The sequence below is a fragment of the Petaurus breviceps genome, unplaced genomic scaffold (assembly GCF_028583685.1).
Source record: "Petaurus breviceps papuanus isolate PSGF00001 unplaced genomic scaffold, PetGlider_PUasm1.0 138, whole genome shotgun sequence".
Classification (NCBI taxonomy): Eukaryota; Metazoa; Chordata; class Mammalia; order Diprotodontia; family Petauridae; genus Petaurus; species Petaurus breviceps.
In genome coordinates this window covers 22,024,755-22,052,253 of record NW_027185694.1, presented here as the reverse complement: position 1 = coordinate 22,052,253, position 27,499 = coordinate 22,024,755, and the positions used below count along the sequence as shown (strand labels likewise).

Genomic DNA, 27,499 nt, shown 5'->3' with positions numbered 1-27,499 from the left:
CAATTTGCTTAACCATTCTCCAATCTAGTAAAGTTGCTACCAAAAATGCTGGTATAAATAATTTATATATATGGGTCTTTCCTTCTGTCTTTGACCTTGGGGTATACACTTAGCAATGGAATCTCTAGGGACTCTTTTGTCAATTTTTTTTAGCTCAATACCAAATTCTCCCTAGTTTTTCAAAAAATGAATTCCCCCAGGGTTCCACTTGGACAACTCTGATAATGCTGTTTTAGGTTAGAGAACTTAAAATAATGGATTCTATTCCTATTAAGAAGAAATGTCTGTTAACCAATTCCATTTCCTTGCAAAGTTATCTCTTTGGCCAAATAAGGTAAGGGAACATGTAGGATAGAAAGAAAAAGAATCTGGTTTAAAAATAAAGGCAAGGCAAGCTAAGTGGCGAAGTGAATAGAGCACTGGCTCTGAAGTCAGAAGGACCTGAGTTCAAATCCAGCCTCAGACACCTGACACATACAAGCTGAGTGACCTTGGGTGAGTCACTTAACCCCAAATGCCTTGCTTCAAAAAAAAAAAGGCAACACTGCTCAACTTGAGGTATCGCTGTTTTATGTTATCACCATTTTTTCTCTATGTTTTGTCTAGGTTATGCTGAGCACTGAAATATCTATGCTCTGGATAACACAAGCTTTATGGGCATTCAACTAATAATGATATTATGCCTAAACAAAAATATGTCCTACTCTTCCAGAAAACTCTAGGGGTATTATTATATTGGTTATCCAGCTTAGCTCAGAAATAAAGGTAGTTCATACTACTAGGACGGCATCCCAAAGAGATCAAAGGAAAAATAACCTATATGTACAAAAATATTTATGGAAGCTCTTTTTGTGGTGGCAAAGAATTGGAAATTAAGGGAATGGCCATCAATTGAGTAATGGCTGAACAAGTCATGGTATATGAATTATAACGAAATACTATTGTGCTATACAAAATGATGAGCAACACGATTTCAGAAAAACCTAGAAAGACTTTTATGAATAGAAGTAAAATGAAGTAAGCAGAATCAGAACATTGTACTCAGTAACAGCAATATTGTAAGGATGATCAGCTGTGACTTAGCCAGTCACTCTGATCAAAACCATGATCCAAGAAAATTTCAAAGGACCCATGATGAAAAGTGCTATTCCACCTCCAAAGAGAGAACTGATGAACTCTTGAGAGTAGGCTAAAGCACTTTTAAAAAAATTTTCTTTGTGTTTTCTTTTTGTTTTGCAAAAAAAAACCCATGTTTTGCAACATGGTTAATATGGAAATATGTTTTATATGACTTTATAAATATAAGCAGTATCATGTTGCTTTCCTTTTCAAGGAGTAAGGGAGGGAGAGAATTTAGAGCTCAAAATTTTTAAAAATGAATGTTAAAAATTTTTACATGTAATTGAGAAATATTTAACTAAGTAAAAATGTTTTTAAAAAAATGAAGGAAGTTTAAACATGCGACCTTGCCTTTACTGCATTTATAAAATTAAATTCCTAAGCTTCTGCCCTAAACATACATTCAGCACACTTTTGTGTGGCTTCCTTACCACTTCTAAACCCATCCCTTTGGAAAAAAAAAAACAGATATTATCACTAGTTATTTAGACATGGAAAAACAAACATTTTTAGAAAATTTTTGCCCTCTATGCCACAATGAAGGATCTGTAACATATAAACACAAAGAGAAAAAAAGCTATTTATATCAGCTCTGTGTAATTCCAGTGGGTACTTTGTACTGTAAATGTCAGAGGATCAGTGAATCTTAATATTACAAGGGATCTCAGAAGTCAGCTAATGAAATTCAGATTACCCCTTCCAAGCTGCTATGGTTATTCAATTAGCTGGCTGATCTCTGGATGTGGAGTCTAGATTTAAACTTTTCTGGTGATGGGAAATTGACCATTTACCTACATTCCATTGTGAAAGGAGACAAATATTTATTAAGAGCCTGCTGTGATCAAAGTACTGTGCTCAATAAAACACTATCTCTGACTTTTGAAGAGCTTTATTATCATCTAATAATTTGGATGTTTCCCCTTATATTTAACAGAAATCATCAATCCTCTACTGTCTACTTATTGATTCTAATGCTGTCCCCTAAGTGGAATAAATCCTAATATTTCTTTCCAAGTCTGCAGGGGATAGCAGGGTGCTTTTAGTTATTTTTATAGTCTAAATACCAGCAAAATTATGTCTACTTTATTTTGTAAGTTAAAAGAAAAAGTTAAAGAGCTCATTAATTTTGGCAAACATCAAGATAGCCCAGGTTTGCCAGTTAATTAACAAAAAGTGGTTTTCAATTGTCTGTGCTATATGAGCTTAACACTTTCCAAATATTCCCAATGAAGTTCTAAGAATTAATAATCTTTTTGGAAAAAAAATATAAAGAAAAGGTTTTTATTCAATTTAAAGAGTCATATATGTAAACAAGGGGAAAAAATATATCTGAGTATTACATGTTCTACCTAGTTCTAAAGAGGGTTTAAGTAAGCCTGTGACCAGAATTTACTCTTTATAAGAGTTGTATTAAATTTCTAAGACTGTGCCATTATTGATGTCTACTGTTAGAATTGATACTCGGGGCAGCTAGGTGATTGCAGTGGAATGCAATGCTGGGCCTGGAGTCAGGAAAACTTGGGCTCAGGTCCAGCTTAGGATACTTGCTAGCTGTGTGACCCTGGGCAGGTCACTTTGCCCTGTTTTCCACAGTTTCCTCATCTGTAGAGTGGAGTCAGAGAAAGAAATGACATTTTTTTTTAATTAAAAAAAATAGATACTAAACACTTTTTTTCAATAGGACTATACTTCTTCCCTGCAGTGGTTCAGAAGTCTCCGATCCCTTGGAAATGACAAGCTACAGAGAGCAGCTAGGTGGCCCAGTGAGTAGAGCACTGGACCTGAAGTCAGGAGGACCTGGGTTTGGATCCAGCCTCAGATACTTGACACAAAAAACTAGCTGTGTGACCTTGGGCAAGTCATTTAACCCCAATTGCCCTACCCTCCCCCCTCCAAAAGAAAAAGTAGGAAAAAAAAAAAGAAAATGACAAGCTACCCTCCCTCAGCTCCAGGGCTTTCTTGGCATAGGCTATCTCTTTTTCCAGAATGACTATATCCAAGTGTTTTGAGTGGCCACTGTTACCACCACCACTTCCATCCTTAAAATTTCTTTTGCCTCCAGTAAAATAATTCTTTACACTTTGCAAAGGGATAAAAAAAAAAAAAACTTTTGGGTTTTGGCCTTTTCCTTAAATCAAGGGTGGGGAACTTACAGCCTCAAGGTCACATGTGGCCCTCGAGGTACTCCAGTTCAGCCTAGGACTGAATCCAAACTTCACAGAACAAATCCCCTTAATAAGATTTGTTCTATAAAACTTGAACTCAGTAAAAAGGCCACACCCAAGGACCTAGAAGGTCACATGTGGCCTAGAGGCTACAGGCTCCCCACCCCTGCAGTTTAAATCATTATCTTGTTTGGGCAGGAATACCAGTAGTTCTACCTAACAGAGAGGTCCCATCCCTGGCCCAACCTGGGAAAGTATTCTTTCCTCCTGGATAAGTGAATGCTTCTCGATACACTGCTCTGGCAAACCAGAGACTACTCTAGACAAATGGCTAGCTACAGTCATTCCATTCAGGAGAGTACATCTAATAATTAAGGATAAAGAACAACTGAAGAGCTGCAAAATAGTGGTTAAACTGCCAATTAACATTCCAAAGGAAAATAAGGCTGTATATTGCTTGGAACTCAAACAGTACATTCTGTTTTGGTTTAGCCAAAGTCCATCATTACTGTTCATATTTTTCCTCTCATAAATTAAAAGCAGCAGCCTGAGTTAAAAAAAAAAAATAACGATCTATGATGATGACTGCACCCTAAAAATGTCCTCTTAAAGTAAACAGCAGCTGCCATTCATATGGAACTATCAAACATTTATTCAGCAATTACCATGAGCCAAGCGCTGTACTAGGTTCTGGGAATCCCTGCCTTCAACTACCTTCCGTGCGGTTAGGAAAGACACACATAAGAGTATATTATTATTTTCTTTGTTTTGGGGGTGTTTTTTTTGGGGGGGGGAAGGTAGGGCAATTGGGGTTAAGTGACTTAGGCCACATTTGAACTCTGGTCCTCCTGACTCCAGAGCAGAGTCACTGCACCTAGCCACCCCCCAAGTATATTAAATACAATTGGGAGGGGGAGGGAGAAGAGAGACAAGAGCAAGTTGGGTCAAGAGACAATAGGAAAGCCCACACAAAGGAACTGAAGCTAAGGGATCTTAGAGGAGGTGGGACCAATTAGGAGGCTATCCCAATAATCCAAGACAGACGTGATAACTAGGGATGGCAGTCACTTAAGTAGAAAAGGGCATAAGATGTGGTGGTGTAAAGGCAGAATCAAATTAGCAAAGATGTGGCAATTGGAAGCACAGGGTGAGAGAGTGAGTAAGACGTCAAAAATATGCTGAGATTCGGAGCCTTGTTGACTAAAAGGATCATGGTACCACTGACAGAATTAAGTTCAGAAAAGGGATGTTCAAAGAGAAAGATGAGTTATGTATGCTCTGGATATGCTAACTGTGAGGTGCCTATGGGACATCTCATTTGTGACTGACACATAAATCTAGGAGTCACTTGCAGAGAGATGATAGTTAAATCCATGGGACCTAATGAGGCCCCAAAGGAAGAGGGTCTAGAGAGAGAAGATCCAAGGCAGAGTCTTGGGGTATATCCACAGTTATAGAGCACAACATGAATGAGGATCCATTAGAAGATCCATTAGCCAAGAAATGGCTAAACAAGTTGTGGTATATGAATGTAACGGAACACTACTGTGCTATAAGAAATGAGGAGCAGGGGTGGCTGCGGCACAGTGAATAGAGCACCAGCCCTGGAGTCAGGAGGACCTGAGTTCAAATCCAGCCTCAGACACTTGACACGCTTACTAGCTGTGTGACCTTGGGCAAGTCACTTAACCCCAACTGCCCTCCAAAAAGCAAAAAAAAAAAAAAAGAAATGAGGAGCAGACAGACTTCCTATTTACCTGTAGAAACTTATACAAACTGATGCGGAGTGAGAAGAGCAGAACCAGCAGAAATCTGTACACAATTACAGTATGTGTGACGACCAACTTTGATAGACTAGACTCTTCTCAGCAATGCAAGGTTCTCCAAAGACTCATGATGGAAGGAGATGTCTACATTCAGATAAAGGACTAGCAAGAACAGAGTGAATGCAGATTGAAGCAAACTACCTGCTCTGTTTCTTTTTCTTGTTTAGTTTTGTTTCTTCTTTCCCATGGTTCATTCCATCGGTTACAATCCTTCTTTACAACCTGGCTAATGTCTAATGTGAAAGTACTTGCAGATCCTATACTTGATTGCATGCTGCCAAGGGAGAGAGAGGAGGAGAAAATTTGAAACGCAAGGGATTGTGGAACTGAATCTTGTAAACTAACAGTAAACAAATTAATAAAACCAAAAAAAAAAATTACAAAAAAGAGAACCAAGAAAGAACAGTATTATGAAAACCCAGACAGTTCTTAGCCTTCTAAGGAAACCTTGATTCATAAAAATTTTAGGAGATTCACAAAACACTTTACATTCATTCTCTCTTTTGATTCTCACAATTACAGTATTAGGAAAGGACTACTGGCATTATACATTTTATAACTATAGAAATCAAGACTCAGAGAGACTAACTGACTTACTAAATCAAATAACTTGTAAATATTTGAGGTAGGAAACCAATGCAGGAAGTTCCTAACTCCAATTCTAAAATTCTTTGCTTCAGGATGTGACCAGCCAGAAAAGTGATCAAAGACTATGCACTGAAGCCCTCCACCTTGGAGTGCTTTCACAAAGTGCAGTTAATTACCTGACATTCCAGAACTCTTCCCCTTCCCTTTCCCTGTGGACACCCAGCGTGTCCCACTCACCCCTTTCCGGTTCTTATGTATCTGTATGACAAAGCCACCTCAGGACTACCTGATATCCCAAGCATTCCAGAGCTGTGCTTGCCCCTCCTCCCTTTTCCTATTCCCATTACCCCCAATTCCATCAAACCATCTGTAGACTAGACATCTAACTAAGCCAATCACTCTGCCTCTCACAGGAAGGAGATTCTGCTGCTGCTCCGCCCCTCCTATGGGAGCAGGCCTACTAGGTGCACAGCCCCAACAAATGCCTTTCTTTAAAATAAAATAAAATAAAATTCTTTGCTTCTTATTTCTCTAATGTTTGCAAACAGCTGTTTTCAGCTTTTCTAATACATCTACCCTTGGTGACTCAATACTTGCAGGGTTGTCACCCCTTTCAATAGGAAGGGGCCTTGAAGGCCATCCATCTGGTTCAACTGTCACTTTACAGACGAGGAAAACTGAGACCCAGGGGAGTTAGGTGACTTGCCCAAGGTCACAATAGTAGAATTCACAGGGGAGATTCAAACTGTGGCCCTTTGACTCTGGGGTTAGCACTCTTTCTATTATGTCATGCGACCTGCCCTTGAGCAGAGTATCCATCCATTCCTTTTATTTCTCTCAGAAGAAACATCAAGTGGGTTTTCAAATCAAGTCTCACTTGCACAGAGAAGAAAAGAAGTGCGGACATATAAATAAAAAACGGGACAGCTATTTGGAGGAAGGGCACTGGCCTTTTTAATGGAGAAAGTCTTCTGAGAAATCCTAAGGTTACAGATTAACAATAATATCTTGTTTCCCAGTTAGCAAAAGCAAAAGCACTTTGTTAAAGGATAAAAAGGTCACTTAGTAGCTATGGCTCCAAATCGGCTGACTTTAAAAGTAATTATTAATTATCTAAGTAGGGCTTAAGTAAGGCATTGACATCATCTTTAGATGTTAGGTTTCATTCAGCTACTAAGCCTTGTCTTGCCAAATGTCACTTCCTCCAAGAAGAGGCACACAATTACTTCCAGCAGCATGAACAGGTTGAAACAGTGGGACATGGAGGGAGTAAAGATTATAACCTAGGAGAAGAAAAAGAGGAACAACAGAAACAGGCTACACACCCGTATGAAATAATTTTATGAAGCCCATCCTAAGGCAGGGGAGACGGCATAGTCTGTCCAACAGGTCACAGTTTGAATGATAGTTTCCCCTCCGTTTCAGGCTTATGGTGAAAGCTCTAAATAATATGACATTATATTACACAGAATAATCTCATAAAAATATCAGGTTCTATAGCTGATTGTCTTCTGTAAAATGTCTTAAAGAACCAGAATCTGGTCATTCCACTCTTTGATCTGTTTACATTGGTTGTTTACTTCAATTAAATCAATTAAATTCAATAAATATCTATTAACCACCTACTCAGTGTAAGGCATTGTGCTAGCTAGACCTTGGGAATACAAGTACAAAAAATGAAAGAGGCCTTGCCCTCTCTCAAGTTACATCCCTTGGACAAGTCCTACACCTCAGTGACCTTGTCCCTTCTGCAAAATAGAAATAATAACCCTTGTTCTGCTTTCCCCACAGGGATGTTATGAGGAAAACACTTTGGACCAGCAAAAAAATTAATATCATTAATAATAATAGCTAACATTTATACAATGTGCCATGCATCTTTTTAAGTGGTTTACAATTATCTATCTCATTTGATCTTCACAACAACCCTGGGAGGTTGGTGCTATTATTATTCCATTTTACAGATAAGTAAACTGAGTCAAAGATTTAAGTGGTCACTCAGCTAGTAAGTGTTAGAGGCTGGATTTTTAATTCAGGAAAGGTTATGGGACTTGTGAGTAGTTTCTGTGACCAACCAACAAACAAAAAAAAGAAATATAAAAGCAAAAAGAAAAATAAGATATTTTTACCACCTCTTTTTATTCCTGAGAAATTTCCCCAATTACCAATACTTTTCTCTCTCACCTACAACACCACATCTATGTTTATTAAGCTGATCACTATAATGATAACTTACAAAACCAAATTATGTAATAGTTTAAAAAGACAATAACGCAAAAATAACCAGGGAGGTTGGGTTGTTGTCCTTCACTCTCAAAGAAAACCATGGGGGCAGCCAGGTAGCACAGTGAGTAAGAGCACCGGCCCCAGAGTCGGGATGACCTGGGATCGAATCCGGACTCAGACACTTAGCACCCACCCAGAAACACCTGGCCGTGTAACCTTGAGCAAGTTATTTAACCCCAATTGCTTAAAAAAAAAAAAAGATGACCTCAGGGAGGTGATGCCATGACATGCAAGTGAATTGGATTTAAGTGATGGAGGACTGTGCAAAGTCACCATCCTCAACTCCCTCTTCTAGAGCCATCTGGTTCCAGTGGCAAGATATTTGCAGTGGGAGACCTAGGCCTTTTAATATAAGATCTTAAACAGGTCTCAGTTTGACTGAGGCAACGCCCATCCAGTGATTAAGGTTAGGTAAGAAATGAGGTAGAGAATGGCCTCTTTTACCTAGGTAGGTTGGGACATTAATAACCTGACATTGCGGAAACAAGAAAAACCTCCTTCTTTAGTTCAACTGAAAATATTAAGAAAGAATATTTCCTTCAATCTAAAACACTTTCTAAACTTTTTCCTCCAGGAAAGTGGGTAGAGACTAAAGAACAATTCGGTTCCAGGAAACGGTTTATGGGTGGAAAACAAACTTAGGACAAAAAGTAGCTCCTAGTCTAATTAAGATCATGACTTCCTCCATCCTCAAGAGAGTATAATGGCCCACTTGTAAGTGCCTTCTCTAAAAGAGATTGATCACAAGGAGAAAAAAGTCCTTTCAATCCCAAAAGAATAGGTAAAGGAAGGAAAGGGATAGTTGTAATTGAAGATTAGGTAAATTGTTCTGGAATGTTGATTCCAAGCCCCAATTTTAACATACTGTGACCTTTTCTTTGTTGGAGATTACTAAAAGGTTACCTCAAATTTTCTTGGGGTAGAGAGAGGTCAGAATGTGTGACTGTCAACTTGGACATTGTACTCTAAACTATAAATGTTTGAATTTGATGTTAAATTAATACAAAAAAGTTTCTGTCACTTATTCTGTCACTAAAATGCAAAGTAGAATATTAACATTTTTCTTTACCAAGTCTTTTGATTATATACATTTAGTTAGATCTGGGACTTTTCATGTTTCCTAAGTCTCAGTCCAGTGTTCTTTCTACCCTAAAATATATCATTTCCTTTCTATATCAAATGCTTTTATTATAGGGATTAAGGGCAAATCCATCTTTCAAATGAGATGTAAAGTTTAATATGCTGTTATATCACTTATTCGTGAGTCACTATTGTAATAACTATATGAGACTTTTGACATGTACACTTTCATCCCTTATCTTAAAGTCTTTTAAAATAAGAAGTCATAGATGCCTATGGAAAGCAGCAACAAAAAAGAGGTTTTGTGGAGACATTTTTATATAAAATAAGTTACTTGAATTACTTAAGGAACTTGGATTAAGCCTCCTATCCCAAATTTTAGGACACATTATTCTACCTACAACTCCACCTTCATCTATTTTTATTTTAAATTAAAATCAGTCTTCTTCATCCTTGTCTTGACTATCAGGAATAGTGTGCAGAAAAGAAGATTCTTAAAATAATGTAAGTATTCTAGTAGAGATTTCTCTCTATAAGCATCTCAAAAACAGCAAATACTTTTTGCTACCCATACCAATGTCTTATCAAGAAGAGCTGATAATTTAATTCACTGCAAAGAGTTGTCAGGTTTCTAAAACCTGTAACATAGATAGTTCCTATAAAACACATCTCATAACTAGCAGAATACTTAAAACAGGTTCCACCCAGACTAAATACTCAGAAATACCTCTGTAAACATCAAAACCTTCCCTTTAGGAGCTCAAACAATTCAAATCAATCTCACAGTCAAATTCAGGAGTGGGGAACCCGCGGCCTCGAGGCCACAAGTGGCCCTAGGTCCGTGGGCGCGGCTTTTTGACTCGAATCCAAACCTGACAGGACAAATCCTTGTATTTGTTCTGTGAAGTCTGGATTCGGTCAAAGGGCCGCACTGGCTAGGACCACCTGTGGCCTTGAGGCCTCGGGTTCCCCACCCCTGAATGCCATATAACCCAGATCTATCTTAGGGATAGCCAAACAATTACAACAGTAGACATGAATCCAGCTAGGGTAAAATTACAGAAAGGGGGAGGCGGCAGGGGAATAAACATTTCCTAAGGAAGTTACCTCCTTATGGAAAGAACATGGGAGACCAAAGATACATACCCTTAAAACGGACCTAGGACGCAAAAGGCACGGAAATAATTTTTTTTAAGAGGAAATAACGACCACCCCAGGAAATGTATGGCAGTCCCATGCAGAATTTGGGGAGCAAAGGGGTTGGGGTCCGCCGCTGGAAGGGTGCAGGGGGAAGGTGGTGCGCAAAGTTCCTCTCTGGGAGATCCCTGAAGTGGGGAAAAAACGCCCCCACCCCCATTTCTTCTTTTTTTCCACCCCATCCCTCCATCCCCTCCAAGTCCGGCAGATTTTTGAAGGAGAGACAGGCGCAGGGAGCGGGAGAGTGAAAAAGCCGGTCTGGGAAAGCCTCCAGGCGGGAGTCCAAGGAGCGCCCACAATTGGACTGGGGAGGGGGCTTGCTCCCCAGTAGCGGGGCACCTGGGAGAATGGAACTTTAAGGACGCGGGGGGCGGGGCGAGGGAACACGAGGACCCCGGGAGCGCAGACAGGGGAGAGCAGAGGACTCGGGGGGAGAGACTCGGGAACCTCGTAAGGGAAAAGAGAAGGGACACAGTGCTGGGGGACAGGGGGCTGGGGACGGGCTAAGGCCGCTGCATTCAGAGTAAGGACAAGAGAAGGAGCACCCGCTCACTCACCTGCATCCAGCTCTAGCCTGCCAGTCACTGCGCCCGAGACCCAAGCCGGTGCAGGCCACGCCCCCTGCCCCTCCCGGCTTCACGTCACTTCCGCCCCAGGAGCCCCGCCCTGCAGAAAAGAGAGCGCCCGGCAGGTCTCCCGGCACTGCTTAGCAACTGTTACTACGCGGCACCTTTGTGGCTCAGGCGCGACGCCCTCAACCACACCTCCAGCCTCGTTGTCGGCGCTAATGTGGGCGTGGCCTCCTCTATCCTCCCAGGGGTGGGTCCAGGGCCAAAGTCAGGGCGTTTTATCCCCTCTTTCTAGCTACCGCCGGGTGGAAGGACAGGTGCAACTCGGGCTGGGGCCACGGGAGGAGATCCTGGCTCCTTGCCTGGAAACCACTGCTGGCATCACAGCAAACACTGTGGAGAGGGCGCTGGATTTGGAGCCAGAGCACCTGGGATCGAAGGCTTAGCACCTTTGGCTCTGAGGGCAAGTCTCCTCCCCGTTCTGGATCCCAGTTAACTCCAATGATTCCTGGGTTCTTTTCCAGCTCAAAAATCCCATGAACAAAGAGTCAGGACACATTTTCCCACCCTCTTGAGAGGTAGCCCAGGTCTTGGCTCAAGAGAGAGGGGAGGATGTAGTGGAAAGCGTGCTGACAGTGGAGTCAGGAGAGCTGCATTCTCTTTGGCATCTGTGACCTTGGGCACGCCTTCTGATGCGGGTACAAACTGTGCCCTAAAGATTAGGAAGAATATTGAGAGTTGCTTTCCCTGTACTTTGTGAAGACCCTCCTGAGGATCCCGTAACTTGGCATCCTAAAGTCCTTTAGACTTTATCTCCAAGTACCATAAAACTTCTCAACCTCTACCAAAAGAATTGTTTTGTCTCCCTTATCCCATGTTCCCCTGTCCTTTAATCTTTAACCCCTATTAAAACCCTCTAAAACTACATCATTCTGAAACCTGTATATAAGCATAACTCCCCCAAATAATCAGGGTTTCATTTAGCTTTCTTGCTAAAGGAGGTGTGTAGCTTTCACATAATAAAGCCTCCATTGGCTACAGGAAAGGTCTAAGTGAATTCTTTTGCATCTGAACAGCTCTCCAAAATCTGACCTCAACACTTTCCCCTTCTCCAGGCCTTAGTTTCCTCTTTGTAAAATAAGAGAGTTGAAAAGAGCACTGGATTAGGGGGTCAGAGGACCTGGGTTCGATTCCAAACTCTTCTACTTAAAATTGGACAAGTCACTTACCCCAGTTGCCCTGCCTTCTCCCCTCTAAAAAAAAAAAAAAGACCAAAATAGGTCTTCCTACCAGGTCCAGCCCTTTATTCACCATGCTGTGGAGTGTCATTATCTGTCAAATAGTGGTTTGGACTAGATGACCTCTGAACTGCCCCTTCCAGCCCTTGTTTCTGACTGTAATTCTGTCTTGGTGCTTGGCAATTGGAAAATCAAGGAAACAAAGTCCTTTCTCTCCCTTGATTTTGAGGGTATCAAAAGCTAAAACAAGTAGAATTTTTAAGGATATTGTTAAGGCTGTTCCCCAAAACAGTTCCTCATATTATAGGGAAAGGCTGCAGGTTCCCTACCTCTGGTAGGATAAACTGAAGGCTCCCCACCCCATCCTAGACTTATTTTTCTTAGGCCTGGATTAGTGAAATTCAGTCGTTTTTTCAGTCAGGTCTGATTCTTTGTTACCCCATTTGGGGTTTTCTTGGCATAGATACTGGAGTGGTTTGTCATTTCCTTCTCCAGCAGTGGAGGAGGAATTTTACAGATGAGGAAATTGAGGCAAACAGGGATAAGTGACTTGCCCAGGGTCATACTTGAACTCAGGAAAATGAGTCTTCCTGACTCCAGGCCTGGTACTCTATCTGCTTTGCCACCTAGCTACTCTAATTAATGAAACAGTCTTTTAAAACTAATATTTTCCAGCTTTTCTCCCCATTCTAATCTATCCTGTGCACAAAGACCAGGATAATTCACCTAAGAATTATGTTCCAACTGTTTCTTTTTTGGAGGGGGGAGGGCAGGGCAATTGGGGTTAGGTGATTTGCCCAAGGTCACATGTCTAATTCTGTGTTAAGTGTCTGAGGCCAGATTTGAACTCAGGTTCCACCTAGCTGCCACCCCCCCAACCCCCCCACTGCTTTTCTGTAATATTTCTAACCCTCAAACATGCACCTTAGATGGACTGGCAGCTGAAGTACATTCATAGAAGAACGCTGACTGGGTTCTATAGGAATTACTATATTTTAGGCTTATCCTTTTTTATTCAGAATTGAACCACTCCTATGCAGAAAGATATTAAGAACAGCCACAGTGTGCAAGATAACCTTTGGGTTTTAGGAAAGGTGCAGTATAGACATAAATCATTTGGCAATTCTATGGCTTTCCTACTTCATCAATATACAGAAATATCTAACGCAAGGAAAAATTTCCCAGAATACCCATATAGCTATACCTGTACTATAGCTCCCCACTGCACAAAATGTTTATTTGGGTCAGTTTCTCTACTGCAAAACCAATTCTGCCCAAAGGCAATAGGGTGGTGGCCAGAATTCCATCTGTGATGGGGTGCTCAAGGGCCCCCCAAAGACCAGGTTCAACCCTGGATATTGGGTCAGTAAATTAAGGCCACTCACTGCAGTATTGTTTTATGAGGGCTCTAAAATTTTAACAGCAGACTTCTCCAAATGAAAGATTATATGGTAAATCAGTATTTGCATTTGGGTAGAGGAAAGGGAGGAACCTCATATATAAGACTTTATGTTTCTATATGTCATTTATTGAGAGGTGGGGACAGGGAGGCAGCATCTTCCTTTAAAACTGGTTCCCAGTTTTACCTTTTGTACAACAAAAATTCCATCTTTGAGGTTTTTGGGATGCTCCCTCTTACAGGTTGAGGGGCCTAGAGTGGTGATTGGTACGGGGACCAAGGATTATTTTATTATGTCTGCTTCCAGACCTATGCTTGAGAACTATGACCACAGTAACTGGTATAGTCGATTAGATATATGGGGATGTTTCTCAATTTATTTGACACTGGTTACAAGGAGGATGTGGAAGATTATACTTGTAATCCCAGGTGCTGTGGTGGAGGTTGGAAAGATTGGGACCAGATGGACATTTATCTGTGAAGTTATATTTGTTTCCCAAAAAGAAGATCGATTTTAGGGGCAAAAACATCTTTTAATGAGAATTAGTTAAAACTATATTAAGGTAATCTCCAGTTTTCCCAGCAATTTTCTGTCAAACAATGAGTTTTTTTCTAGGACATTAGTGTTGGGGTTTATCAAATATATTTTTAATTCTTCTTTGTCTAGGGTTTTATTGATCTATTTTTTCATTTTCAAGCTAGTATTAAGTAGTTCAAAGATGACTCCATCATAAAATACTTTGAGGGCTGAAAGTGCTACTGAAACTTCATTCCTACTTTTTTTCTTTTTGAAATAAGTTTTATTGACATTATTTGTTTTGACCATAACTTCCCCCCTGTAACTCTCCTCCTCTCACTCTCAGAGTCATTCCATATAGCAAATATTTTTAGACAAAAATAAAAAGACAAGGAAATCAGCATAGTTATCAATACTTTAAAAAGCCTGAAAATACATGCAATGTACTATACTCCTGGACCTCCTACCTCCGTAAAGGGTAGAGATGGAAATAACTTCTCATCTTATTCTATACAATTTTGCAGTATTCACTTTTGATTTTTTTGTGGATGCTCTTTCCATTTACATTGCTGTTGTCACTGTGTATGTTGTTTCCTTGGTTCCACTTACTTCCATCCTCATCAATTTACCTAGATCGAAATTTCTATCCTTCTTTGTTTATCTTATTCATTAATTGTTACAGCAAGGTAATACTGTATTTCATTACATTCAAAAACTCCAGTTTATTCAGCCATTCTCCAATCACTGGGCATCTACTTTGTTTCCAATCTGTTTCTCTCTCAAAAAGTGCTGCTTTAAATATTCTGTATGTGAGGACTTTCTTATTATCAATAGCTTCTATGGGGCATTTATAGGCAATTTATTAACTTTAATTGAATAATTCCAAATTGTTTTCCAAAATTGTTAGACATATTCCTAGTTCCACAAACAATGCATCAGTGTGCATATCTTCCTTCAACCCTTCCAACATTTACTTTTCCCACTTTCAGACCTCTTTGCCAGTTTGCAGGGTATGAGATGAAACTTCAGGGATGTTTTAATTGGCATTTCTTTTATTATTAGTGATTTAGACCGAGCACTACTAGATCCAAATATGAATAATACTACCCTGAAGTAATTGTATTATTTGAATTTGTACTACATATTTCCATTAGATTTGAATTAATTACCATAACTAACTTAGAATAGTGCTAATAGGAAGCTATTTCAGGGAATTCATTATTCATACTAATCAGGATCTAGCTGTATATTCTCATATGTTTTTTTTTGAGTACTGCCTGTTCATATCCTTTGACCACTTATCTATTTGAGAATGGCTTTTGATCTTTTGTGTATATGAACACATATACATGCATACATATCCATATATGTATGTATGTGTATTCATTTTTTGATATAGCTTGGACATCAAACTCTTATCAGAGAAAAAAGCCTACATAAATTGTAAGTAAAATGAAAAGCTGATTCTCTGAAAAGACCAATAAAACTAATGAACCTTTAGACAATTTGGTTAGAACACCCATTTATACTAAAAACAAATAAACAAAACCCCTCCAAAGTATAGGCATAGAGGGGCTTTTTCTAATATCATAAAAAGTACTTACCTAAAGCCAAAAGCAAGTATTACATGTACTGAAGTGCACTAAAAACTTTCCCCATAAATACAGAAGTAAAGCAAGGATTCCTACTCTCCCCACTATTATTTAACATGGTTTTAGAAATGCTAGCAATAGTAATAACAAAAGAGAAAGAAATTGAAGGTATAGAGATAGGTAAAAAGGAGATAAAACCAACCCTAATTTCTGCTTTGTGGAGGGGAGAAAGAAGGCAGGGCAATTGGGCTTTAGGGACTTGCCCAAGGTTACATGGCTAGTAACTGGTAAGTGTCTGAGGCTGGATTTGAACTCAGGTCCTCCTCACTGTGCCACCTAGCCACTCCCCAACCCTAATTTTTGATACCATGATAGCTTACTTAGAAAATCCTTGGTGCTTGTTGTTTGTTCTCTAAGAGGACCAAAACAACATCTCTATGCTAAATTAAGTTTCAACTTGTCCAACTGTGGCTGGTCAGACCAATAGCAGCTCGGAATGCTCTACCACAGGTCAGGCACAAATAGGTTGTGTGAACATTTGGGGTGGAATCTCCAAATTTGCACATCCTGTGTTTCCTTTGAGCTGCTTCAATTCTGCTTTGCTCATAGAGCATAGCACCTTGTCTGATGTGGGCATGCTATGCTGAGTGGTCCTGTGCCAGTGTCTCCCATGTCACAAAATCAATTCCAAAGTTCTTGAGAGAGACCTTGAGAGGGTCCTTGTATTGCTTCTTCTGACCACTATGTGAATGCTTGCCCTGTGTGAGTTTTGCATAAAAAGGCTTTGGCAAGAGTACTGTTTTGCCTTCGAACAAGGTAGCCAGTCCATCAGAGTTGTGCTCTTTGAAGCACTTTGAATGTTTGGCAGTTTAGTTCGAGTAAGGACCTCAGTATCTGGTACCTTATCCTATTAGATGATCTTCAGAATTGTCTTAAGGCAATTCAAATGAAAGCGATTCAGTTTTCTGGCATGGCCCTGGTAGACTGTCCAGGTTTCACAACAATGAGGTGAGTTCAACGGCTCTGTAGATCTTCAGTTTGGTAGTCATTCTAATACTTCTTCTCTGCCAAGCTTCCCAAGTAGTAAGCTAGCTCTGGCAATGAGTGCATCAACCTCATTATAAATGTGTACATCCCTGGAAAGTATATTACCAAGGTAAGTAAATTCATCCACAGCATTCAAAACCTCTCCCTTTGCTGTGACCCATGGTTCCATGGACGGATGGTGTGGTGATGGCTGATGGAGCCCCTGTGTTTACTTGGTGTTAATTGTTAGGCCAAAATTAGCACAGGCAACAGAGAATTGACCCATACTTTGTTGCATCTCAGCTTCAGAGGCTGCATTGAGTGCACCAAGCATCTGCAAACAGAAAATCATACTCCAACATTCCCTTCACTTTGGTCTTGGGTTGTAGTCTTTTCAAACTGAAGAATTTACTATCCATGAAGTAGCTGACTTTGATGCTGTGCTCATCCTTATTGAACGCATATGACAACATGTCTGAAAACATCATGCTACAAAGCATGGGAACAAGCACACAGCCTTGTTTCCCTCCATTGGTGACTGGGAAGGCACAAGAGCACTGTCCATTATCTAGAACCTGGGCAAGCATGCTGCCATGAAATTGACATACAGTGATGATTAGCTTCTCCTGGCAACCAAATTTAAAAACATTTTTTTTTTATTTCTGATTTACATCATTCATTTCTGCCAGATTTTGAGTTACAAATTTTCTCCCCATTTTTCCACTACCTACCGCTCCAAAATAGCAGTCCCACAGGATATCCCCTCCTCCAATCTGCTCTCTTCCATATTTTCTCCCATACCCCTTTTGACTTTTCCAGGGGATCTGTGGCTGTATATCCAGGCCCCAGTGCCTGTATATCTTATTACCCAATTACATGTAAAATAGTAATAATAATAATAGTATACATATATATGTATATATATATTTAAACATTTGATTTTAAAACTTTGAATTCCAGATTCATTCCCTTCCTCCTTTGTCCCCCACCCTTACTGGGAAGATAAGCAGTTCCATATAGGTTGTACATGTATGGCTAATGCAAAACAATAATATAGTAGATATATTGTAAAAGACTGACTATATTTCCCTCCCTCCTATCCCACCTCCCACTTGTTCTATTCTCTACTTTGATCCCATCCCTTTTCAAAAGTGGATGCTTCCCCACTTCTCTCCCCCCAGCCTGCCCTCTCTTCCATCATACCCACTCTGATCCCCTTCCCCCCTACTCTCCTGTAGGGTGAGATACCCTATTTAGTGTGTATTTCATTCCCTCCTCAAGCCAAGTTCAATGGGAATAAGGTTGACCCATTCCCTTTTGCCTTCCTATTCTTCCCCTCCATTGTAACCATTATCCCTTGCCTCTTCTATATGAGATAGTTTACCCCATTCTGTCTCCACCTTCTCTCATTATATTCCTCTCTAACCTCTTAATTTCCCCTTTTAAGTATCATCCCTTCCTATTATTGCTCCTGTGCCCTCTATCTATGTATACCTGTAAACATATATACACACATTCACATATGTATTCATATGCCCATATACCCTCATATATATTTCTATTCCCTTCAACTGCTGAGAAAGGTTTCATAAGTTACAATTATTGCTTTTCCATGTAGGAATGTTAATAGTTCAACTTTGATAAGTTCCTTATGATCTCTTTTCCCTGTTTACCTTCTCATGCTTCTCTTGCTTCTTGTATCTGAATGTCAATTTTCTATTCAACTCTGTTTTTTTTTTTCAGCAAGAATGCTTGAAAGTCCTCTATTCCACTGAATGACCATATTTTCCCCTGAAACATGATACTCAGTTTTGCTGGGTAGGTGACTCTTGGTTTTAATCCCAGCTCCTTTGCCCTCTGGAATATCATATTCCAAGCCCTTTGATCCCTCAGTGTAGAAGCTGCCAGATCCTGAATTATCCTGATTGTGTTCCAACAATATTCAAATTGTTTCTTCCTGGCTGCTTGTAATATTCTCTCCTTGATCTGGGAATTCCAGAACCTGGCTATAATATTCCTAGGAGTTTTCTTTTTGGGATCTTTTTCAGGTGATTGGTGGATTCTTTCAACCTCTATTTTGCCTTCTGGTTCTAAAACATCAGGGCAGTTTTCTTGGAGAACTTCCTGGAGGATGATTCCTAGGTTCTTACTTTGATCATGGCTTTCAGGTAGTCCAATAATTTTTAAATTATCTCTCCTAGATCTATTTTCCAGGTCAGTGGTTTTTCCCATGAGATATTTCACCTTGCCTTCTATTCTTTCATTTGTTTGGATCTGTTTAACAGCATCTTGATTTCTCATAAAGTCATTAGCTTCCATTTGCTCCAATCTAATTCTGAAGGAATGATTCTCCCCAGTAAGCTTTTGAGATTCTTTTTCCATCTGGCAAATTCGGCTTTTTAAGGCATTCTTCTCCTCATTGCCTTTTTGAGCCTCTTTTTCCATTTGAGTTAGTCTATTTTAGTCTGTTTTTTTAAGGTATAATTTTCCTCAGTCAGGCTGTTGACTCTCATTTCATAATTTTCTTGCATCGTTCTCATTTCTCTTCCCAATTTTTCCTCCACTTCTCTTATCTGCTTCTTAAGGTCCTCTATGGCCTGTAACCAGCTCGTATTTTCCTTTGAAATGGTGCAGGAGTTCTGACTTCTCTGTCTTCCTCCTGTTCCATGCTTTGCTCCTTTTTGTCCCCAAAATAGGAGTGTAATGTTGGAATCTTCTGTCTGCTTTGTTTCCTTTTCCTGGTCATGTCACCCCTCAGTCACTTGACCCCTGGGCTTTTTGCCACAGTAGGACTCTGCCACCAGACAGGGGAGCTTTCATCCCAGACACTGGGGTTTTCTCAGCTGCTGGAGGTATTAGATGGGTGCCCTCTCTGAAGTCTCCACACGCTCTGGCAAGCTGGACACACACCCTAGGACTTCTACCCTAGACTGCAATCCATATCCAAGAAGGTTAAAGCAAGAGCAGTTACCCCTCAGACTGGTGCTTGGTCCCCCTACACTCTGCAGGCCAGGAGTGGAAGCTGCCACGTGGCACTGGCTGTCTGTGCCAGCATCTCAGCGGCTTCTCGCCCCAGGGGCAAAAGCCATGCACTCCCACTTACTGGGTCCCAAAGTCCAGACTGTACTGACCTCTAACTTTCTCCTTCGCATCTATGTGTTGACAAATCTGGAAATGGCCACAGCTGCTGCTGATCTGTAGTCCCTTCAGCCCACAGCTGGTCAGGCCCACCCTGGGGTTAAAGCCTCAGTGTGGGGCTGGGCTCAGCTCCCAGAGCTCTGCGCTGGTTGATTTCTGCCGGCCTGCTGGGCTGTCCTCAGTGGGAGGTTAGCTTCTCTGTGTCATTTTGTGGGTTCTGCAGCTCCAAAGTTTGTTCAGAGTCCCCTTTTACATGGATTGGGGAAGGTGGAAGCCAGAGCCCAGCGGAGGTCCTGCTTCTACTCCACCATCTTGACTTCTTGACTCCACCCAGGCAAACAAATTTTGACATAATTTTCCATAAGCCCTTAGACTATCAGTATTAAAGCCCTTGGTCAGATCTACAGATGTTATGTACAGACCTCTGTTCTATTCCTGGCATTTCTTTTTTTTTTTTAAGCAGTCAGGGTTAAGTAACTTGCTCAGGTTACCCGGCCAGTTATTTCTGGGTGTGGTGCTGAGTGTCTGAGCCCGGGATTCGATCTCCAGGTCATCCTGATACTCCTGGCATTTCTATTGGAGTTGTTGGGCAGCAAACACCATATCGACTGTTCCTCAGCCCTTTCTGAAGCCCCACTGGCTCTCAGGTAGATGACCATCTTCTAGGTGAAGGATCAGCCTATTAAGGAGGACTTAGAAAATCCTAAAGAATAAGCAAAGATACTAATTGAGAAACTGATAGCCTCAGCAAAATTGCAGTTTACAAAGTAAACCCACAAGAATAATTTGCATTTCTATGTAATAACAAAATTCAAGAGGCAGTAACAGAAAGGAAATATCATTCCAAAAAATTACAAAATGCACAAAACATCTGGGGATCATTCTAACAAAACACAACATATCCGAATAAATTCAATTGCAAGATGTTCTTTAAATAAAGAATAACTTGGGATGGTTAGGTGGCACAGTGAATAGAGTACCATCCCTGGAGTTAGGAGGACCTAAGTTCAAATGTGGCCTGTGACACCTAACACTTACTAGCCCTGTGACCTTGGGCAAGTCACTTAACCCCAATTGCTCTGCCTTCTCCCCTCCAAAAAGCAAAAAAAAAGAGAATAACTTAAATATCTGGAGGAATATTCAGTACTTATCACTGTTATACCGATAACATAAAAATAACAATACTACCAAAGTTAATTTACACTTTCAATGCTATACCAATCAAATTATCAAAGAAGTACTTTCAGAACTTGATAAAATACTAACAAAATTCATTTGGAAAATTCAAGATCTAGAATATCAAGAGAAATAATGAAAAGCTGTAGAGACAAAGGGGAATACTGTTTCTAGAGCACAAATGATACTATAAGCAGCAGTTATCAAAACCACCAATAGAAAAGACTAGAAAAGGGAAAATCAGGAACAATTAGCTCGATAAACAAGTGTTTGATTAAGAAGATAAAGCATAACTTAGTTAAGAGAGAAATCCCCCATGCATCTATGGGAGTAAACAGAATGGGAGGGATGTTAAGCACATCTAGTATGAGTGGTGGATGGAAAATGTAATCCTGATCACTGACTCTTGGTCAACTTAAAAAAAACACACCCCAAAGTTTAATAGTTTTGTAATATAAGCTTATGATTTATATTTACTATAAATGAAATCAGGTTCAGTATTTTTCAACACAGAAAAACTTTCATCTTGGATGTAATAACCAAGTTGAGTAAAGTCTATAACTGTTAAACAGTTTGAGCTTTTCTCAAGGTCGTTATGTGGTGGGTGTATACTTAAGCAGTAAGTGTACTTAGGTTAAAGCAGTTTCAATTATTTTAAATGTTGCTCTTATACCACATTTACATGGAACACTGAGATGCATGTTGGGAGACATGCTTTTTTTGTAAAACAAATGTAGGAGCTGTGTCTACGATTCTAAAGTAGAACATTTGGCATGTTTGTCCTAGTTTATTTCGTTTATTATCCTGTAAAGTACCTGCTTTAAGCTTTTTCTTTTTAAGGTAATGAGGACAATTTTGAGATGTAATATGGGTACTTTAGGATTTGGTCTTGGTGTTTGTATTAAATTCTGAGGCCTTGGTTTAAATCTTTCATTGTATTGTGATATCTTTTTAGAAGTATTGCACTAAGTGAAACTTTCTTTTTGAAAGGAGGAAAGAAAGAATTCCCTATTTGATAAAAACTGCTGGGAAAATGTAAAGTAGTCTTAACACCACATCCCACAATACATTTTAAATAGATATGTGACTTTAATATTGGGGTCATACTATAAAAAATTACAAAAGAAGCAGAACAAATGAGAATATATGGAAAGCATTTGACACAGTGTCTGGCATATAGTAAGCATGAAATAAATGCTTACTTTAAAAAAAAGATCATATTCTCCTCACAGGTATGGATAAGAGATGCATTCTTAATAAAGAATAGGGACAATTACAAAAGATAAAATGTGCAACTTTGAAAATATGAAACCTTATGCATAGTAAATTGACAAAGATAACAAAAGATAGGAACAGTCAATGTTTGAAGAGTTATGGAAAGATGAGTATTGATGGAATTGTAAAGTGGTCTAGCAATTCTGGAAAACAATTTAGTATTATATGAAAAACGTTACAAAAATGTCCATACCTTTTGACCTGGAAATTCCACAGTCAGACCTATATCTCAAGAAAGTCAATGACAAAGGCTCCATATTCACCAAAATACTTATAGTGGCACTTGTTATAGTAGCCAGAACTGGAAACAAAGCAGATGCTCCTCAATTAGGGAATGGCTAAATAAATTATGGTATATAAATATAATATTAAGAAATAAAATAAGAACTCATATATATCATAGTTAGAGAGAAGCATGAGTCCTGTAAAAAGATATAAAATGAAGTAAACCAAAAACTTTTTTTCTTCCTCTTTTAAAAATTCTTTATTATAAAGTATGGCTCTTTGGGAGGGAATATGGGTGGGATACATTGGGAAATGTTGGCGATGTAAAAATAAAAAATAACAATAAGATGTATTTTTGAAACTATATGGTTATAATACATGTATGTGTCTTCCCAGGGAGCACAGGAAAAGGACAGAAGGATTGTTCAGTTTTTTCAAGTAAGAATTAAAGGCCCATTTATGAAAGTACTTAGTTTTTTTTCCCTTGGGAAGATACAAAGAATGCTAATTCAGAGGGGCAGCTAGGTGGCACAGTGGCTAGAACACTGGCCCTGGAGTCAGGAAGAGGAGTTCAAATATGACCTCAGACACTTTGACACTTAGCTCTGTGACCCTGAGCACATCACTTAACCCTGATTGCCTTGCCAAAAAAAAAAAAGAAGAAGAAGAATGCTACTCAGATTCTTCAGAGGAGGGAGAAATAAATTTCCAGTACACAAAGATCCTAATATAGGGGAAAAGGCCTCCATTTTGAATATTGCTACATACAAATGTGTATATGCATGTAAATATTCTACAACAAGCAGTATCATTCATTTACATTCCATAGAGGAAGGAGAGCACTTCCAGTAACAAAATTCTAAAGAAGTAAATATAAGAAATGTCATAAAAATTACAAACCACATTTTGAAATGAATTGTTGACATCATAGCCCTAATAACAGTCAGTCTTTGGTTCATTATGCCAGGCACTACCCTTGAGTAAAACTCCAGGAAGGTCTCTAAAACAAAACTTAATTCAGTATGGCATATGCCTAGGACTCCCCAAATGTGGATAATAGGGTCCTCTCCAATGAAGATATTCAATGTACAATATGAGTATCTTAAACAAAAGCTTTTTATTTCACCTACCACATAAAATGAATATGATGCAAAAGACTAAAAGATCGACGGGAACAAAAGCAAAAAAAACTTAAAGCACTGAAATAGCCCATTAGGCTAATTAGTCTCCCCCCAAATATAAATATGCTCTGTGGAAATACTGAACAAATAAGTCCTGTTTCCATTAGACCTGTACTGGCCATGCAATTCATAGCAATCATCATGAAGGGTTGACAAAGTCTAGATGTCTTTTGCCATTGTCTTCATTGTAATTTTTGGGCAGCTAGATGGCACAATGGATAAAGCATAGGGCCTAGAGGCAGGAAGATCTGAGTTCAAATTTAGCCTTAGACGCTAGCTGTGTGTAATGTAATACCAAGCAAAGGCAACTTCCCAAGGTTCAGAATACCAGCATAGGTGCTCTCCATTTTATTCAGTAACAAACCCAGAACAGAGAAGATCAAAACATGACACCATTCAAAATACAGCATTTACTAATTGTGATTAAATAATCTCCAAGCACTACCCCACCCCAGGACCTTCCAATCATTCAATGAATTACAAAGTCTCTGTTCTAAATACTTCTCCACCCCTAGGCTATACCTTCATTTAGTCCACCACAAAGCCCCTCTTCTCAAATGGAGATTAGTTTCCAAACTTAAGGTCAAAAGTTCCCCACCCCTGGATCACAATTGAATCTACCCCAGAGTTACATCAAGTTTAAACACAGCACTTAATACCCAAATGGAGGTCTTTTCTTCATCTTGACACGAGGCAAGTTCTCAGCAATCTTAGTTCCTGGGGAGACAAGGCTTAGCAAGGCCATAAGATACATTGCCAGTCCCTTCATGAATTTATCCTCTGTCTGTAGAACAGTCCTAGAACCCCTGAACACATTAGCAAAGCCCTCTCCCAGGATTTCTGTAAACATACAACAAGAAAATCCTTCTTCAGGGCTTCTGAACCAACAGAAAGGCTCCCAGACCCCTGCAACAACAGTACTGTCCTTCACCAGTGGACAGTATTCATTCTGTCTGCAGGACAGTCTCCAGACCCCTGCAACAACAGTACTGTCCCTCACCAGTGGACAGTATTCACTCTCTGTCTGCAGGACAGTCTCAGGCCTTCTTAGCGAACAGCCAGGTTCCAGGACTTCTTCAACAAAAGGACTGTCTTTCACCAGTGGACAAATCTGGCAAAACAACATCAAAACAGACAGACAAAGTACCAGCAAAACAGCCATGTCTCCTCAGTCCTTGGCAGCTCAGGGGGCAGGTCTCAAAAGTCCAGGGCAATTCAAAGCGGCCACCAGCAATTCTCTTAGTCTCTCTCTCTCCACGAGGTGCTGCTTCCAAAAAGATCTTCCACCTCTCTCTTGTCTCTCCAAATCTAAGTCACCAGCTCCTCCCAGTTCAGGACTTTCTTTTCACATCAACAAGCCCATCCCACAGGTGGGATTAACAAACTCTGGGTTTTAACACAATCAATTTGAAAACCAAGCCAATACAGGGGAATCTTTAATTGCCATTACTATCACACTGTGTGACCCTGGGCAAGTCACTTAGTCCTGTTTGCTTCAGTGTTGTCATCTGTAAAAGGAACTGGAGAAAGAAATGACAAACCACTCCAATATCTTTGCCAAGAGAACCCCAAATGGGGTCATGAATAGTCAGACAAAACTGAACAACAACAAAATATCGTAATTACACAGACACACACACACACAGAGTTCTGTTTCTGCTTTCTTTTTATCAGTTCATGCAGATCTTCTCATACTTCTCTAAATAATTAATATTTGTTATTCCTTATAGTACAATAATATTCCATCATATTCACAATCCACATTTTGTTTGTGCAGATTTTCCCCAATCAGTAGATATCTATTTTTTCTAGTTGTTCACTACTACAAAGAAAGTGACAGTGACTATGAGGATTTTGATCTATATCTATCTACTTACAGATAAATATCTCTCTACATATCTATATCTATTTATCTAGAACCTTTCTGAGATATTTGACCAACAATGAGATGACTAGCTCACACTATAAGTAGTTTAGCAACTTTTTGCTTTTTAGCAACATAATTGCAAATTGATTTCCAGAATGGACAAACCAATGGTGAGTGTGGCTTCACTAACACCCTGACTTCCAATTGTCCCTTCAACAGTAGTAATTTCTGTTTTTTATCATCTCTGACTCTTTGAAGTCTTAGGTAAAACCTCACACTTCTCTTAGTGATTTGGAGTTTTCAAAATAAGAAATGGAAACTATCCAAAGCATATGAAAATACACTACAAATCATTAAGAGAAAAATTGATTTGGAAAATGATTAGCAGGTTAAGAAAATGGTAACTGAGAATGTGCAGAAGCACAGGATTGGAAGGGAGAAGCAAGTAGGCTATGTTGGCCAAAATTTAGATGCATGTGAATAGGGGGGAGTGTAAAATAAGCTTGATAGGTAGTTTGGAAACAGCACTTTAAATAGGAAGCTTATGAGTTTATATTTTATCCTAATAGCGATGATAGGGAGCCACTGAAGATTCTTGAGCAGGGAAGTGATAGACTTGTGCTTTTGGAAGACTATTTTGGCAAGTGTAGTGCTAATGCAATATTTACAGTGCCCATGGTCACTGTAAATATACCCACATGGTGCTCAATCATAAAAATATAACAGACTCTTCATGTATAAGACAGAAGCAAAACATTTATTCAGACACCAGAAAAACTCTGGGAGGGGAAGATCCTCAGGTTTTCTGACAGAAACAGAAACAATTTCTATTTACATTTACTCTGAGCCAATCAAGGCCTAAACAATGACCACTAAAGTGGGGCTTGGGCTAGGACTTATTGTTGGCCAATCAATGATAGCCAGAGTGAATTGTGTTTAAGTCATGATCCTTAAGAAAGAAAATTACCCATAAACCCCAAGATATCTTGTGAGGTTTCAGTAGTCAAAATTTACATTCCTTTGGACACAGCGTTTTATGCCCTATGTGGACAGAGGGAGAGGAAGGAGGAAAAGAAAAGGAAAAGGTAAAAGGAAGGAAAGGAAGAAGAAAAAAGGGTGGAGCTGCATTGCCCAGCTGTAACTTGCCAGTTGGGTCCCCAGTGGGGCAGCCCATCCTACTCACAGCTTGTTGTTTTTTCTTTGTTCTTGAAGAGAACCATGGCATTAGGAAGGTGATGCTATGACTTGCAAGTGAATTATTGGATCTAAGTGAGGGAAGACTATGCAGTCACTAACCTCACTTTCTCGTCTGTAGTCATCTGGGTCCAGTGGCAAGATATACATCAGGAAGACCAGTGATGGTCCCCTCCCAGAGGTAATATGGAGCCATCGGTTTCTTTCAAGACTCAGCTCAAATACTGCCTTTTTCTGGAGGCTACCCTCTCTAAGACTATCTTGTTTTTATGTACCTAAGGTCTATGAGCACCCTTGTTGTCTCTTTTTTAAAATGTAAGCTCCTAGAGGGAGATTTTGCTTTTTCTTGGTATCACCAGCACCTGGCATAAAGCCTAGAATCTAGTAAGAGCTTAAAAAACATTTACTGATCAATTGATTAATTAACCCTGGGCAAATCAATTAACATCACTTCCTCCTTAACCCTCTTCGATCTGACTTCTTACCTCATTATTCATTCTAAACTCCTCCCACCAAAGTAAATTGCCAGACCTGGTATTTTTCCTCAGTCTTTTCAGAGTTCTCTTAGGGACTTCTAGGCAGCACAATAACTAGCATTCAGGATTTGGAATCAGGAGGACCTAAGAATGAATCTTCCCTCAGACACTTGCTAAATGTATGACTCAAGGCAAATTGTTACATCATCTGTAAAATGGGGATTAAAAAAACAACTACTTTCCAGGGCTGATGTGAAGACCATGTAAACAAGGAAGAGAATAAGTATTAAGTGCCTACTATCTTCCATGGTCCTTAAGGCATGGTACTAATTGATTTATAACTGTTATCTCATTTGAACCTCACA

General features: G+C 39.7%; 1 protein-coding gene across 5 annotated transcripts in view; it reads right to left on the bottom strand.

Annotated features, from left to right (window-relative positions):
- FAM234A (family with sequence similarity 234 member A) overlaps positions 1-27,499 on the bottom strand; it is a 96,484-nt gene that overhangs the window by 46,397 nt on the left and 22,588 nt on the right. For 2 of the 5 annotated variants that reach the window (XM_069107718.1, XM_069107747.1), the window contains exon 1: positions 10,819-10,956. The gene's annotated coding sequence lies outside the window, so the exon portion shown is untranslated. Of the gene's footprint in view, positions 1-5,251; positions 5,365-10,818; positions 10,957-27,499 lie in introns of those variants that run through there. The other 3 variants (XM_069107743.1, XM_069107735.1, XM_069107724.1) reach the window with 3 other exon arrangements.